General features: G+C 38.7%; 1 protein-coding gene across 2 annotated transcripts in view; it reads left to right on the top strand.

The window, feature by feature from the left end:
- Positions 1-309: 309 nt before the first annotated feature.
- plxnb1b (plexin b1b) overlaps positions 310-16990 on the top strand; it is an 89414-nt gene continuing 72733 nt past the window's right edge. For both annotated transcript variants that reach the window (XM_088337828.1, XM_088337829.1), the window contains exon 1: positions 310-603. The gene's annotated coding sequence lies outside the window, so the exon portion shown is untranslated. The remainder of the gene's footprint in view (positions 604-16990) is intronic.

Below are 16990 nucleotides of genomic sequence, written 5' to 3'. Positions count from 1 at the left end.
CGCTTTGCCTTTTAAAAGCAGAAAACATGCTGCCTTCACTGACTATAGTACTGTGGGACGTTTAAATATCATGCTGGTTTTGCACGTATATTTTTATCAAAACTAACGCATTGAATTTAGATATTGAAATAATCAAGATAGAAATTTGGTTAAGTTTCCAATAACGTCACCTGTGTGGTTCAGTAAACGTAATATGTAAATTGCGTTATAAAAGGTAATAGAAATAACAAGCATCCCCGAATGTAACCAAGAAGAAATACCCCCCAGGCTAACGCCGGAGAAGAGCGAGGTGCTGTTTACAGCTTGAAGCGGCTCACTTTACCGCCTGCCGGACTCCACGCCGGACTCTCCACCGAGATAACCCGGAGCCCACTATTTCATTTAACTTACAAGTGTCTCCACATTTCTCCCTTTTCTTACAATCCTGCACAAGTGTCAATTGCAATTTCTCCAAACAAATCTGCAAGTCCGAACGAGCGGAGAGAGGAATTTCCGAACTCTTAACTTGGATGGATGACGTCGAATGAGCCAGCAATGTGCACCGGCTTCGGATAAATACATTTTTGGGGGAAATCGAAGTGGGAGAGAATTCCACAAGCAAAGGTGAGCAGAGAGTAAACCTTTTCCCTTCTTAAGTTTGCGTTTTTATTTTTGAGTTACGAGTCCTTCTTAAATTTTCGTTTTTTATATTTGAGTTACGAGTGTGTAACGTTTAATAATAGCGATGCGTGTAATTTATAAAACAAACTACCCCATCGCCCTCTTTAAAACTTCGGGAAACGTTTACCCGTTTGAAGTAATTTATGAGTTGAATCGGGTTTTTTATGTCGTAACAGCGTCCGAGGAGTAGAGCTACTATTTTGGCAAGTTAGCTAACATTTGGCTCCTGCTTGGCTACTTGTGGGCTAAAGTTTCCCGAGTTTGCCCCGCAGGCAGCGTGGAGTCCCGCAAATACCTCTTAAGCAGGTAAAAGCCACTTAAATATCTTCTATATTCAAGTAAAATCCACCCAAATATGTTAAATAACGAATATTGTCAACATCATAGCTAAATTTATATCTATACATCCTAAGTAAACGTTAACACGATTTTATGATCCCTGACATAAGTTAACCCATTCAGTGCCATAACGTATACATACGTTTTCTGAAGCATTTCTCTGAGTGCCGAAAGATACGTTAAAAAACAACAACTCTAAAACAGGGCCAAGTCAAGTCATGTTTATTTGTATAGCCTTTAATCACAAAGAGTCTCAAAGGGCTGGACAGACCACAGATTATTGCAAACCACAGACTATTATGACACTGGCACCTGATCTAAAACCTACACGAGGGCAAGGGAAAACTCAAAAACCTCAACATGATGAAAATGAAGAAACCTTGAAAAGAGACTGCACATGAGGTAATCCCTCTTCCAGGATGACCAGGCTAAAATGGATGTTGCAATAATAAATAATACACAGATATTGTCAACATGAAATATAGGTTATTCATATCTTATAGATTAGAAGTGTGTTTTAAGCTAAGATTTAAACATTTGCACTGAGGTTGCAGATCCAATCTCAGGGGGAAGAGCATTCCAAAGCACTGGGGCCCGAATGAAGAATGCTCTCCAACCTGCGGATCTCTTCTTGCCTCTTGGGATCACTAGTAGACCAGCGTTTTCAGAACGAAGGCTCCCGACCGGAACATAGGGGGAAATTAAATCTGAGAGATATATGAGGAAGCAAGTCCATGCATGATTTTGTATACTACCAACAGAACCTTAAAATCTAAGCTAACAGGGAGCCAATGCAGGTTAGCTAAAATCGGGGTAATGTGGTGCCACCAAAGGACCGCTAAGGTGCCAACAGACCTTTTCTGAAAATAGCTCATCAATGCTAGGTCATTGTGTTTTTTTAGTAAAATTATAATTTTAGTGGTACACTGGGTCTATTTAACCCTGCTTCCGATAATTAACCTGGTAATAACTTAGTAATAACAGGATAAGTTATTTAGAAATGCATATCAAACAGGGTGCCCTTTGCGCTAATTAGTCACAAAAAATAGCTCTCAACTTAAAAAGGTTGGAAACCCCTATTCTAAAAGCTTTGGCACCACTGATCAGTAAGTATCAAGCCTCTGGGAATAATTTGAGTAAAATAAATTACTACTAAATGGCAGAAATAGTGATGATCATCTTTGTCCACACGTCGAGGAGCCTCCACTACTTCGTGTTGCTTTCCTTCCTCTACCCTGCAATTGAGGGTGTAGGTGGCCTTCGAGTCACTGAAATTGCCCATCCCCTGATCTAAAACCTACATGAGGGCAAGGAAAAAGATCCCATATATTTTGTTTCACACCGCGCCCATCTGCTTTTTTCTTACTTTTAGCAAAGCCATTTAGGCCGCAGAACACATTAAGTAGGAGGAAAGGAGGCTTGATTTGGAGAGTGATGACTTAATGATGACTTAAGCCAGAAGATGGCTTCAGCGAGTACAAAAGTTCCAAATTCGGCACAGCACGTTAAATAGGGATAATATTTAACTTTGATCTTTTTAATGACACTTTGAATGACACACGGCACCTTTTAAACATTGAAAGGTTTTTTGCATTTTGTTTACCATTGTGTTGGAGTTAATGGAACTGATTAGGTTAACTAATAGAAGTTGAAATGGTTAAACCTTTTACATTTGGTTTACCATTTTTTAGAAGGTATTGTGACTGAATAGGATCATTAATATGTTAAGAATGGTGAAAACATTTACATCTGCTATTATAGTTTTGGGAACTGTGACTGAATACATGGCATTATTTGTCAGTACTTAATGAAACATACAGTATACATGAAGTGTAATATAGATATATAGTCGTATGAACTTGTCAAATCAATTCTGCTCATCATAAAGAAACACAATACTGTATAGAATTAATATCAATGTTTTTTTCAGCCCACCACAATATTTTCAGTTTCTCGTGGCCCCAAGAAAAAAATTATGGCCCACCCCTGTTCTAAAGGTTTCCTGTGTGATGTGACATTTTAAGCAGCCACCATATTGGATTACAAGCAAAAAAATGGAAGAAAATGCAACAACAAATCGATCCTCTAACTCCGGGATCGGGAACATATGGGTCGCAAGCATAGTGAGGCTCTTTATATGACATTATCTAGCTTTTTGAACAAATGTTGGCTGGGAGAGTAATACTGTGTTTCTACCACTAGCAGCAGGAGCACTGTTGCACTTTTAAGGCTGGTAAGAAGAAATGTCATTACGATTTTCTTCCCTGTCTCTTAGCCAATACAATGCATTAGAATACACTCACAAATGTGCCGTCTGCCTTCTACCAGTTTCTGGATATTTTTTCAAGATCTGATAAAATGATTAATGATTAACAACATACTTAGGGACTTTTAAGATGAATATTTGCAGATTTAAAAAATGTTGAAGCTTCATGTCTTTAAAACAGAATGGAGGACGGATAATGACCCTTCAATTCCCAAGCTTTGAACTGTGAACATGTCGTACTTTTCACATAGCTGAAAGGTAAACTCAGTGACATTTTTATGAAAGAACTCTGCTCGCACCTTATTTTGAAACCATTATTTACGGTCAAAATTAACTTCACTGATCTGAAGTAACTGAAGTAAACAAATGTTACAAGCCAAGGGTCGGATAGATCGAATTTTGACTTTTTTTTTCCCAAATGGTGCATACAGTCTAGTGCAGTATATCTCAACTGGTCTCACTTCATGAACCACCGTCCAGTTTTAATTACAAGCTGCGACCCAATTGAAGAAAAACAATCTCCAATATTTTTGAATGAAAACATTGTGTAGTTCCAACCAGAGATAGTAGAATATATATCCACATTAAAAAAAGACTAGCAAAACAACTTCAAGTAATAACCATCCATTTAATGCTCAATTAGCTGCATTTTTAGTGAAATCCAAAAAGCTTTACTTCAGTGGCTTTGTCTTAAAGATAATAAAACCCATATCTCGAATATTCTTTGCTGTTTTTGCGTTTGGCCATGCTCAACAAGTAAAAACAATTTTCACCAGTCTTTTTTTCTGTAGTGTGAAATGGTGGGTGTCAACTCACAATTGCAGGGAATTATCGCCATCTACTGCTAAGGAGTCCAAATTACCCTCAGCTCATTTTTTCCTTTTTTGGCATTATTTTGCCAAGGCGAAGGCCCGCAGTTTACTGAAAATGGGTCCGCAACCCACTTTTAGGTCCCGATCCACTGTTGACAATCACAGGTCTGTTGAACCTAATTGAACCTATTAAAACCTAACAAATATATCCCAACATGATCAGATAAATAGAGCAATATTTTCTCATGCCTATGTCAGCTCGGTGGCCTTGAGGGTAGGGCGCCCGCCCTGAGACTGGGAAGTTGCTGGTTCAAGCCTCGGCCGAGTCATACCTAAGACTTACAACATTGGTACTCATTGCCTCCCTGCTTGGCGCTCAGCATTAGGTGTTGGAATTGGGGGGTTTGGTCACCTTATGACTCCCAACACATCAGTTGGGTTAAGCGAGGGGGCTGGGAATCCCCTCCTCTGTATCAATCTCCCAGAAAGAGTCAGAAATATGAACGTGTTCCTGACTCTAGCCACCTCCCACTATGGGGATATGGCTCCGGTATGTATATATATATATATATATATATATATATATATATATATAAATAAAATGTCAGTAATCTTAAATTCTCAACAGTGAAAAAAAATATCCTTAATGTAAGTATCTTTATTACCGTATTTTCCGCACTATAAGGCGCACCTAAAAGCCTTTATTTTTTTCAAAAGCTGACCATGCGCCTTATAATACAGTGCGCCTTATTTATGGAACAAAATTAATTCGCAAAGTCTTGCAACTAACTTGCAGCCGCCGACTAGATTTTCCCCCGAACGCCAAGTAGTCCGCGGTGTATGCTGGGATTTATTTACCGGCGTTTCATTGGCTAACCAATGTGTCAATCATCATTTGAATGGATCACTATTGCCTAAAGTTATTCGGAGGTCAAGGGGAGGATCCTTTTTATCATTTACAGGCTGGCATTGGCTTAAACGGCAAAACAAAGCCTGCAATTGGCCAAAAAAGACGTGTCAATCATCAGTTGAATCGATCACTATTGGCTAAAGTTATTCGGAGGTCAAGAGGCGGATCCTTTTTATCATTTACAGGCTGGCATTGGCTTAAACGGCAAAACAAAGCCTGCAATTGGCCGAAAAAGATGAATGCGTATAGCACGTGGCTGACGGCATACAGAAAGCATTTTTCTACTATTTTGTATTTGTAAATATTTTATTCTCCTGGATTTACTAAACTCACGGATATAAGAGGACCACGGCTGCACATTATTATGAACACAACGACTTCGGTGAGCTACTCTGGCTATATATATAGATATATATATATATATATATTATCCCTGTATCTTGTTTCAGACTGAACTCAATGTTTCTGTGATAAGCGGTGCAGATAATGGATGGAATAGAGTGTCTATTTTTAAATTAAACTCAATTCCAAGTGTTTCTTGTCATATATACAGTAAAGTTGCGAGCGAAAAAGAAAATAGAAACTAAGGAATGGTTGGCATTTCTTGAATCCCAAGACTTTAACCTTCCGAATGATGGAACGATGCATTTGAGTGACATCGTACGGACACCGCATCCGCACGTGTTCTCGACACGTATTTGCGTCTTTGCAAGCTTTCGGAATGTTAAGGGGGTAATAAGTTTGACTGAACTATCTGACTGTTTTGTCGACGTTCCCATTGTAGCGCCTTATAATCCGGTGCGTCTTATGTATGTCAAAAATAGGACCAAAAACTATTTTTTCGGGGTGTGCCCTATAACCCGGTGCGCCTTATAGTGCGGAAAATACGGTACATTAAAATTATATGAAAGAAGGGTGTGTTATTTAGTAGCCTGTATTTGATATTTTTGCAAAAGTGGGCTAAAGTCACCTCAAAGATAAAAAAAACTACGCTAAAGTGCATAGAGCAAAGAAAACAAATAAACAACGATTCCTGGTGTATGATACAATAATGAATTACAATTTTCTCAGTGGCTGAAAAAACCTTCTCAGGTGCTGGTTGTGGCCCGCGGGCCTTGACTTTGACATATGTGATTTAAACTTCCCATTTCTAAAACTGGGAATGGTAACGTGTTAAATCACAAGAGATCAACGCAAATAGATGATACCGCTTAGTTAGAATCACTTTAACCAGAAATATAAATTGAACCCTAATTCCTGAGCGATATAAATCTTCTTAATACTTTTTGAGGATGATACAAACATGTAAACGTTTGATATAGTTAACATTTTGTATCGAGATGTTCCTGGCACAGTGCGCACCACAGTTCTGAGGTCATGGGATCGAATCCAGCTACCAGCCTTCCTGTGCGAAGTTTGCATGTTCTCCTGGTGCTTGCGTTGGTCTCCTCCGGGCACTCCGGTTTCCTCCTTTCCGAAAACATGCATGATAGGTTATTTGGCTGGTCCAAATTGTCCCCAGGTGTGAATGAGCGAGTGAGTTGTCTGTCTCGGTGTGCCCTGCGACTGACTGGCAACTAGTTGAGGGTGTCCCCTGCCCACTGCCCGAAGATGGCTGGGATGGGCTCCAGCGTCCCCGTGACTCTACTGAGATTAAGTGATGCTGATGGATGGATGGATGTTCCTCGCATTTAGAAATGTTCTTGCTTGTAATATCATGAATACACAGCAATGAAATCATTGATTAGCCTCTTTAGGAAACATGAAATACATTGAATCAACAAAGTGTGCCTCAGTCACTTCTGGTCAAAATGTTTTCGTGTTAGTAACCTGCCGTCCTGTGAAATGGTGATACCGTCCATGACCTGTCATCATTTTCTATCTTCCCAACAAACACAGATGTGTTTGAATAAGTGTCATGACTTTTTTGTATCCGTTATCACATTTTGTGTTGACAGCCTCGTAATGACCACGTAAAGACGTTTCAAGGACGGAAATGCAGATAAAAGCAAGCAATGCTCGGGTCCTGCTAAGTGTTGATTCTAACACAGCTTGTCAAATGTGTTGCAGTAGAGAAGAGCAAATGGTGAGCTGTGGTGTCAATTTCCTATTTTGTAGAAAGAGTAAATAGTTAGCAGGCTTGTGGAGTAACAGAATACACGTAACAGCGTTACGTCATTAGAACACAAAAAAATTTAATTGTATTCCGTTACAGAAAAAACGGACTAATCAAATTACAGGTACATTTAGCTAATATAAGGGTTACTTTGCAGGATTACAATTTCATTTACACATTTAATTTAATTCAAACAAAATTTAGTAACTGTATTTGAATTATGTAGATTTTGTCTTTTATTAGCGTATTTGGTATAGGAGTAATTCTACAGTAATGAAGTTACATTACTGCTATAGTTTGGTATTCGGATTACGTTACTGATTACATTTTTCAACAGGTAACTAGTAACTGTATTAGATTACATTTTTTAAGTAACCCTCGAAACCCTGTTAGTTAGAAAACAGATGAATGCATGTGGTCACGCTTCACTCATCCTTTTAAAACACATTTAGACACATAGAGCTTAGGGGCAGTGTTTTTAGGTTTTTGACCTGATTCAAACGTGGCTCCTCCACTCACAAACTGGTAGAAATTTTCTACAAACAAGATGGTTTTACACAAAATCTAGGTTGAATTTACAACGCGGCACAGGAAAATAAAAATTGTGCTGTCAAAGTGAAAACTCGAACTCACAGCAGAGAGCATGTACAGTATTTGCTGAGCTACCAAATACTAGTAGTTTACTATACTAGTTTATAGCAAGTTATGAAATACATATTTTATATTAAAACTATGTTCCTTTTTTATTGAAACTGTTGATTTTTACAAATAAGGTGATTGTTACAAATATTAGCAGTCTATAAATTACATTACATATCACTATTTTGTTGTTTGCTGTTATTTTTTCAAGTGATAGCATTGTCTAAGGACCACTTTTACTTAAAAATTGTACAGACGCTGCCTTACTTACAAACGAGATCATTCGTAAGTTTAATTTGTTAGTAAGTTGCTTCAGTGATGTATTTTGCATGGAATGTAAGTTTAAGGTTTATATAAGGATGTTTAAGGCTTTTATAAGTAACCTGTATTGTTTTGTACTAAAAAAAATAATGAAATAATATGCTCTTTAAAGCTAAGTTTTACTTACTTTTGGATTATAAGCTTCTAGGGTTAGACGACTTCCTCCGTGGTAAAAAGTGGCCGAAAAAAAGCGATCCAACCATTTTTTTCAACCGCATCAAGCTTCCTTATTCCACTTTCATTTCAAAAGAAATAGCTCGCCTTTTCTTTACACTTTACAACAACCATATTGAAGGGATGCACGACATATTAAACAATAAAAATGTCAAAGTTCTTAGGGCGCTGTAGATACAGTATGGAACGTTTACACACAAACTAGGAAGAGGAAGCGGATTTCTTCTACGGTGTGGATGCTGGGTAAGCCCTCACAGCGCCACACGCCGGTAGTGGCAGAAAGAAGCGCCACAGTAATGTCCTGTGCTCTGAAAAAGCTGCACACAATACAAAATCTAACTTGCATTAATCTCCAGATATTTTTCGACATCTCCCCAAAAAGATTTCATAGCTACCGTTTTTTTGTAAGTCGAATGGTAGTAAGTAGGGGGGGTCTGTACTCTTATATGCTACTAGGAAAACAAAATTCAAACCATGAAAATGTTTTTTCCCTTTTGATTTACAGTTTTCACTATTTTGCAGTTCTGTTTTTAAATAAATATTTTAAGTGAGTGTGAAATTGTTTTTTATACATTGAAATCAAAGAACACACACCATTTCTTACACGCTCAGGCAATTGTTTAACAAATAAAAGTAGTTTATAAAGGTCTTTTACAAATAACTAGTGTACTATCGAATAATCAGTTTTATCTTCATATTTAAATTAAAGTGGAGAGACTATTTAGCCAATCAGAATCCAGAACACAAAGCACCATGCAAATAAGGGAGGATAGAAAGTGTTCACTATATATTTCATAAAATAAGATAACGTTGTACTGAAACTACTTTTAATAAATAGAGGCAATTATAAATATCTAAACTATCAAAAATAGACATTCAGTTAAAAGTTCAACAAAGGAAAGAGACATTAGTCATTGATTTTGTATTTATTACATACGCATGTAAAGGCCATGCGAAAACTCGCCAACATGGATTTCCGGTTTTAACCTTTTTAAAATGGGCCTTCTCTTAAATGTCAGCCTCTGCCGCCGCTCGAGCACATCATTCCCCTCCTCTTTATGGAATGTTCTTGTGATTCTTTTAAGTTCTTGCAACCATTAATTTTCAGTTTTAAGTGGGCCACCGTTCCAAAGGAGATGAAAATAGATGCTCTTTGGAGATGTCGTAACGTGTGAACTGTGATCTGCCCAGCAGGGGTCTTGGCCTCCCCCTGCGACTAAAGTCAGATTAAATACTCAATTTAATTATGTCAGCAAGCATTAAGTCACTAACCTTATCAGTACAGTATGGTCTGCCTACTTAATGGCGCTCTGTGAGCCAACAGATGCAACAAGATTAGGGGCAATATGCTCCTGGTGCAAAACCCCAATTTGAGGTATGTTTTCCTCCATTTCATCGGAGCAGCAAGTCCATTTCTTTTAACTTCTCGTTTGGTGTAAAAAACACGTTTGGCTTTAGAATTAAAATCGTCTTTATTGTCATTGATAACAACGTCGTGAACAATGTTTACAATGAGATTAGGCATGGCACCCCAGGATAAACACGTAATAAAGACCTAAAAGAGAAAAATCCAATGTAAAGAACATCGGGATAGATAGGCAAAATATCTACAAGGTAGTGAGTGCCTGGAGACAAGCCCAAGTTGCAAGTGTATTGTAACAATAGTGCAATGAAAACTAGTGCTTTAACATTTATCAGCAGCAACATTCCAGAATCTCATCTCATCTCATTAGCTGCACCGCTTATCCTCAGTAGGGTCGCGGGGGTGCTGGAGCCCATCCCAGCAATCATCGGGCAGTGGGCAGGGGACACCCTGAACTGGTTGCACACTGGGACAGACAATTTGCCCGCTCATTTACACCTAAGGACAATTTGGACCTGCCAATCCACCTGAAATGCATGTATTTGGAATGTGGCAGGAAACCGGAGTGCCCGGAGGAAACCCACGCAAGCACGGGGAGAACATACAAACTCCGCACAGGAAATCCGGTAGCTGGATTTGAACCCACACAGGAGGTTCCCAAGACCTTATAACTGTGCCGCACACGCGCTAACCACTGCGCCGCCGTGCTGCCCACATTCCAGAATATGTTGTTAAATAAGATATGAATAGTCATTTTTCTATACATAGGCAAGACATACCCGTATTTTTGGGACTATAAGGTGGGCCTGAAAACCATAAATTCCCCAGAAATTTTAAAGTGTTTTACAATCCGGTGCACCGTATATACAGGAAAATACAATTGGAAATGCATAGTTACAAATAAATGATACCCCATCCGATAACTGTTCTGCCTCTAAGGAACATATAGAGTGGTCTTCAAGAGCCCTCATGTGGTTAACATGCTCATTACAAATCCTCTTTTGTTCTTGCTTTGGACATTAATTTTTTGTAAGTATTAAGCGTATTGTAATGACTTGAAAAAGATTTTTGTCTATGGTAACGTTTGTACAAAATTAGGTACTGGTACTCTTGTTGGAATTGTTTTCAGCATGTCTTAGCTTAGCTTTGAATGTACGGTATCTGTATGGTATTTGTAACGTTACTTTGTTTTTAGTTTTACCCCAACCTTATAATAGTAATTATTTAGGCCATTGTTCAAATGAAAAGCAACAAAAGTAAAGAAATCTAGTTGTTCGGGACGTCGTTCACTACAGAGTCTGGCTGGTGAAAAAGTGCGTGACTAGATGTCATAATGCTAATTTATGTTCTTTTAAATACATTCTTTTAATTTAAATGCATTCATTTTTTTCATGCAACCCTATCTCTTACTGTAGTCTTAATTCCATGCGCCTTGTAGTCCAGTGGGCCTTACGTATGAAAGATATATCACAAAAGACTATCGTTTGGGTGATGCGCCTTATAATCGGAACACACTGTATTTTTTTACAGTTTTGTGTGCTGTTTTTAGGGTAGCGATGGCCATGGGGAAGGAACTGTCTCTGAACCTGTTAGTTTATTGTTTTTCGGGACTTGTACCGCCTACCATAGGCAGCAGGTCAAAGAGGTGGTGCCCAGGGTGAGAAGAGCATTCTATAATGTTTTTAACTCTACTGCGATATTCAAGCCAAGTTCCTCGTGACTATAGGCATTATTGGTCAAGCATGAATCCTACAGAGAAAATAAAGAAGATAGGAGAGTGTTAACGATAAAAAACTAGCTGGAGCCTAAATAGCTGCTGTTACCTTGTGCGCCACCATCTTGACATGGAAATGAGGTTACATCAGGTTTTATTTCTTTTATTACTGTGCTAGGCCCAGGTTAAATTTCTATTCCGGGAATTATGTGTATTTGCATTTGAAAGTTCTTTGTACAAATTAAATTCTACCTCATAATGGTGTTCCACTTAAGGTTGATGGAATGAAATAATGTATTCATTATTTTCTGTTCTCACCCATAATCCAAAAAAAGAAAAAAATCAAAGATGATTCCAAACTTGCCCTCCATTTATGTTTTCCTTCCATATTGAGCCTCATCTGTGAATTATTGCGCTCAAATTGTGGGGTGGAAGTTGATGTTGTTCTGAGACTTCCAGCAAGGCCCATTTTAATTAACATATCAGCTGACCGGACTTCAATGTTCTCTCTGTGTTTATTTTGTAAAGCTTCAGATATCATGGAAATGAGGACCCACATGCATGAAGTACCGTGGAATGTTAGTCAAATATTTTAAACCACATGTCCGAGCTTGGCAAATGGTGTGAATTATTAACACTGTAGGACGAGCTGCACATTTTCTCATTTAGTTCAATCTTTAAGGCTGGACACAATTTGAATAAAAATTTGCCTCAATGTTTTTTCTTGATTACTTTTAACTAGGGATCAATTTGGGGGAGCTTAAACTCTTGTTTTTGAGTGATTACACATTCTGTTAAGTCTCTGACAATTACATCTGTCACACTTGCTGTAAGACATGCCCCAAAACTGATTAGCACGGGAAAATACACCATATAAGGCTACAAGACCCAACCATCACGCCGCTTTGGCCCCCTTGGTGCTTAAAGCATTTTGTCCCTGCTGTGGTTTCTGATGCGAATACTTTTCCATTGCCCAAGTTCATGTGTTTTTTTTCTGGACATGTCTTGGAACAAAACACCTTTTCTGTTATTTACTGGACTAATGTGAATTTAAGAAAGATTGAAAAAAAAATGTCATGTTCAACTCTGTACTTTGAAAAACACGTCTCCTTGTGATAAGATCATCTTTTAATCAAGCGATTAAAATCTTGTTTATTTGACCTAAGATTTGAAAATTGACAAAGCAAGGCTAGGCATATTTGTGGCCTCTAAAATCCAAATACTGACAATTTTACGTTTTTATTTTGGACTGCCAACACAGATAATCTCCTGGGGTCAATTTATTATTTTGGCCTCTGCTACACATATTTAGTGTTGCGGTTGTTTCTACAAAGCTGTCGCCCACTCAAGTTGATTTGAGTAGCGTCCCCTTGCACAACTGTAGCGTGACACATGATGGGCTAGCATAGTTCTCTGTGGTTTGTTGTCCTTCCCCCAGTCTGCTTAATGTTGGTACAACAATGGCAACCCCCATTAGTTGGTTTTATATAGACCAACGAGGTGGAATAATGGCAAAACATTACTGCCTGGAACTGGCTATGTAAGGGGCTTTTGTGGCTCTCGTGCTACCATTACAATACACTAATTCCCAAAGACGACAGGCATAAATGTCTTGTTGTATATACTTTTCACTGTTTTATGAAGCTAATGGTAAACAGGATAATTTCCCTCTCTACATTTTTTTGTACAGATTTTTGCCTGTAGTTTTCTTCCCAAAAATAAAATTGTCCCTAGTGAGATGGTTTCTGGTCTGTGAGTTCCATGCTAACATGTGGTGGTCTGTATTTCTTGTGTCCCCCACCTTGTATCCACAGAGGGTGGCAAGGTCCTTTTGTTATGTCCCTGTTGTTGGCCAGTTGGCTGAATGAAGCAGCCAACCAGAGAGAATCAGGGGGTGGGGGTTGCTGCTAGTGTGAGTGGTGAAGGCATTCCTCTGGGAGAAATTAAGTGGGTTCATGGAGACTTTTGATATGTCATCCTGGTTTAAATAATTCCGACGGACGCAATCTTTTGCCACCATTTGTCTTCATAGCCTTGGTCAGCACCCCCGGGAAGCTGAAATCTGATATGACGTTCCTCAGTCAGAGAAATTATGTGATGGAAAAACTCCTCATCACTAACAATGATCTTTAATCACGAGCTCTGGTTTAGAGGTCAGAACCATAAATAAGAACATCCCGGATATTAGCAGTTAAAGAGTAATGAGTAGAATGTATCATGTTGGAGAGGCTCAGAGTAGCGCTGCTGCTCTTTTGTTTTGAGTTTCACATCTTTTTTGAATTGTTCTGAGCTTATTATATGAGAAGCAGGCTCCGGGGATGACCCAAGACATTCATGGTTGCTTTAAGATCTAGGGACATTACTATCTGGCTGCGGCTGCACCGACTCGCTACAACGGGTCAGGTGTATCGACATTTCGTTCTGTGTACATTGTTACAAAGAATGACAATACAAAGGAAATTATTATTATTATTATTATTATCTGCTAACTGTAGTTGTGTGCAGCCCTTTAAGACCCCTCAGTGATACAAACAAATTTTACTTAACTTGTCTTGGGATTCCCCCTTGAAGAGCTGGACCAAGTGGTTGGGAACACGGAAATCTGAGTTTATCTTATCAAGCCACTGCTCCCAAGACTCAACCCCGGATCATCTGAAGGAAATGGATCTTTAAATCATCTTTTAGTCAGGATGGATATAGCGTCATCTACATGACATCTGACAAATACACTCTAAAAGAATGATTTCTGATTTTGAGAAGCATCTGCCGTGATGAAACTTTCAGTGGCTCTTAGGTCCACTGAGTGCGTTTTAATGTTTATGACACACATACACCAAAAGCATTTTTGTACAATAAACAGGGATAGATTTTTTTTTTCTGGTGGCTGTGAAAAAGGAAACATCTTCCTAAGCAGAAACACTTATTTGACCCAAGGATTCTTCCTAAACCAACTATCCTGAAGCGGATGGGGAAAGCAGCCCTCTATGCTGGGAAAACGGGGTTGCTATGTAACACGCAATGTGAATGTTAAGGCATGTCAAAAGTTCAGGACCTTGGCGGAGTTCTTTGAAGGGTGCACAAGTGCAGCATAGTCTTGAAGGATTTGTCAAGCTCCCAAGCTTATTAGGCATGCAAGTTATAGTGCATTACGACATTGCGCCCTTTGAAACGATTCACTGTGCAATGGAACGGTCAAATACGCAAGAGCTAGCGCTTCATTTCTTTTACAAGGACAAGACAGTCAGGACTTAAGTAAAATTGTGCTCATCATATGTATAAAATGTAAACCAAACATTACTATGACGCACCATAAGTCATAATTTTAACCATAACCATAATTTTAGCGAAATCTAAAACAAGACACAATTTCTGCAATGAGGGATAATAACAGTATGAAAATTCAGCATAACCAAATAGTATTGACTGTATAATTTGGAGTGGTTGGCAATAGCGTGTCAAGTGCTTGACTATTCATGAGTAAGCAAGTAAAGTGAAGGGAAACAAGTTTGAGAGGCTTATTTAAAGAAAAACTGTGAAAACCACAAGCAGGATTTCTATCCGCCCTTCTATGTTATGTATGAGAAACTTGGAAGAAGGCTCAAAAAGTATGTAGGCAGCAATTTTTGCATTTGAGGGTTTAAATATTGCAAGCGTGAATAGATTAATTTAGTTACAACCCTGTGAATTAAGTTAGCTTTTCAACCCTGTGAATAATTCAGAGTAATTAGCTGTGTGTGCAAAAAATCTATACATCAATCAATCGTTGCAATACTTCCCCTCAGAATTTACCATCGATTGGGAAACTGGCCTCTGGAAAGAAACCGGTCGTCAAATCCTGTATACTATGGACAACAAAAACATACCCAGCAGTGCATGTGAAACTATTAACTGTTAAAATAAACCAGACAGTAAGGTCAAAAGGAGCCATTAAAAATCCCCGTGGGATGATCTCTGGTTACTACCACACAGTCTTGTCATTTGCCTGATTTGGACGATTTCTGTCATCATCCTTATCAGCTTAGTCCACATACAGAACGCTCTCCCACCCAGGCAGATGACTTTCGTTGATTAAAATGGATGATCATATCACTCATTAATTTAATGCAAGACATAGAGGAGTAGATCGACTAACGGAGAAATTTCAAATTAACATCATATTGGTTGTAGTGTGCCATTTTTGTTGGTGTTTTACCTGTAGTGTTTTAGTCAGATCACTTTGCTCCTCGTAATTTTCATCAAAAGAATTTAACTGCACACATTGGATCAGGGGTCAATCGGAAACTTCCAAGTATCTACTCAAGGCGTGATGTGAATGTGAACAAAAAGCTGCATTAGCGGGTCGCCAAACTCGCATTGCTCGCATTTTTTCATTGGTTAGATGATTGCCACTTCCGCTATGACCTTATCTGCTTGCACTCACTGTAGTGTGAGATCTGCCAGGCCATTGAGAGAATTTAGTGAGATTTCATTGTCGGTCAGAGTTGAAACCGTGTCGATCTGTATTCAAACAATGTTCGTAATTGGATCGTCTGGGTGTATGTTAAAAGACTTGTATTATTAAAAATGTCTCTAAGATGGAAATTATTTTTAAATGGCTTTTAATCCAGTTTTTGCTGGTTTCGATTGATAGATACAATTATAATATAGTTTATGGACTCAGATATCCAAATAAGAACAATAAAAGGATTAGCAGCCACACAAACAACACATACAATGATCACTCTAAAACAGGACCACAATACAATGAGTAAAGGGAAAAATATACTTAATAAATAAATAGATATATAAATATGTACCATGTTCTGTTGGTAGTATACAAAATCATGCATGGACTTGCTCCCTCCTATTTTTCAGATTTAATTTAAAGGGCGGCAGTAGCTCGGGAGGTAGAGCGCTCGTTTTGGGATCAAGAGATCGCAGTTCGAATCCTGGCTCCTCCGTGTTACATGTCGAAGTGTCCTTTGGTAAAACACTGAACCCCTAATACCCCCAATAAGCAGGTTAGCGCCTTACATGCCTGCACGGCCGCTACTGCGAAATGTGAAGCACACTGTAAAGCACTTTGGGAAGTCTTGACTTAAAAGCGCTTATATAAATGCAGATCATTTCATTTCAGTTTCGCCCAAGTTCCGGTCCGGAGCCTTCGCTCTGAATATGCTGGTCTACTAGTGATCCCAAGAACCAAGAAGATATCTGCAGGTTTGAGAGCGTTCTCCATTCGGGCCCCAGTGCTGTGGAATGCTCTTCCCCTGAGATTCGATCTGCAACCTGAGTGGAACTGTTTAAATCTAGGCTTAAAACACACTTCAATTCTATAGGATATTAATAACCTTTATTTTATGTTGACAACATCTGTGTATTATTTGTTCTTACAACATCCGTTGCAGCCTGGTCATCCTAGAAGGGGGATTGCCTCATGTGCAGTCCCTTCTCAAGGTTTCTTAATTTTCCTCATGTTGAGGTTTTTGAGTTTTTCCTTGCCCTAATGAAGGTTTTAGATTAGAGGATGGTGTAATAAAAGTCTGTGGTTTGCAATAATCTGTGGTATGTGCACCCCTTTGAGACTCTTTTGATTAAGGGCTATACAAATAAATATGACTTAACTTGACTTCAGCTTGTAAGGCACACTTTCAAAACTGAGTCTGTTTTAAATTAATTTCATACATAGGGTGCACC

Source organism: Urocampus carinirostris, chromosome 6 (assembly GCF_059441175.1).
Source record: "Urocampus carinirostris isolate Australia breed hairy pipefish chromosome 6, RoL_Ucar_1.0, whole genome shotgun sequence".
NCBI lineage: Eukaryota > Metazoa > Chordata > Actinopteri > Syngnathiformes > Syngnathidae > Urocampus > Urocampus carinirostris.
Note: the sequence above shows the minus strand (reverse complement) of the source record. Positions and strands in the feature narration are given on the sequence as shown.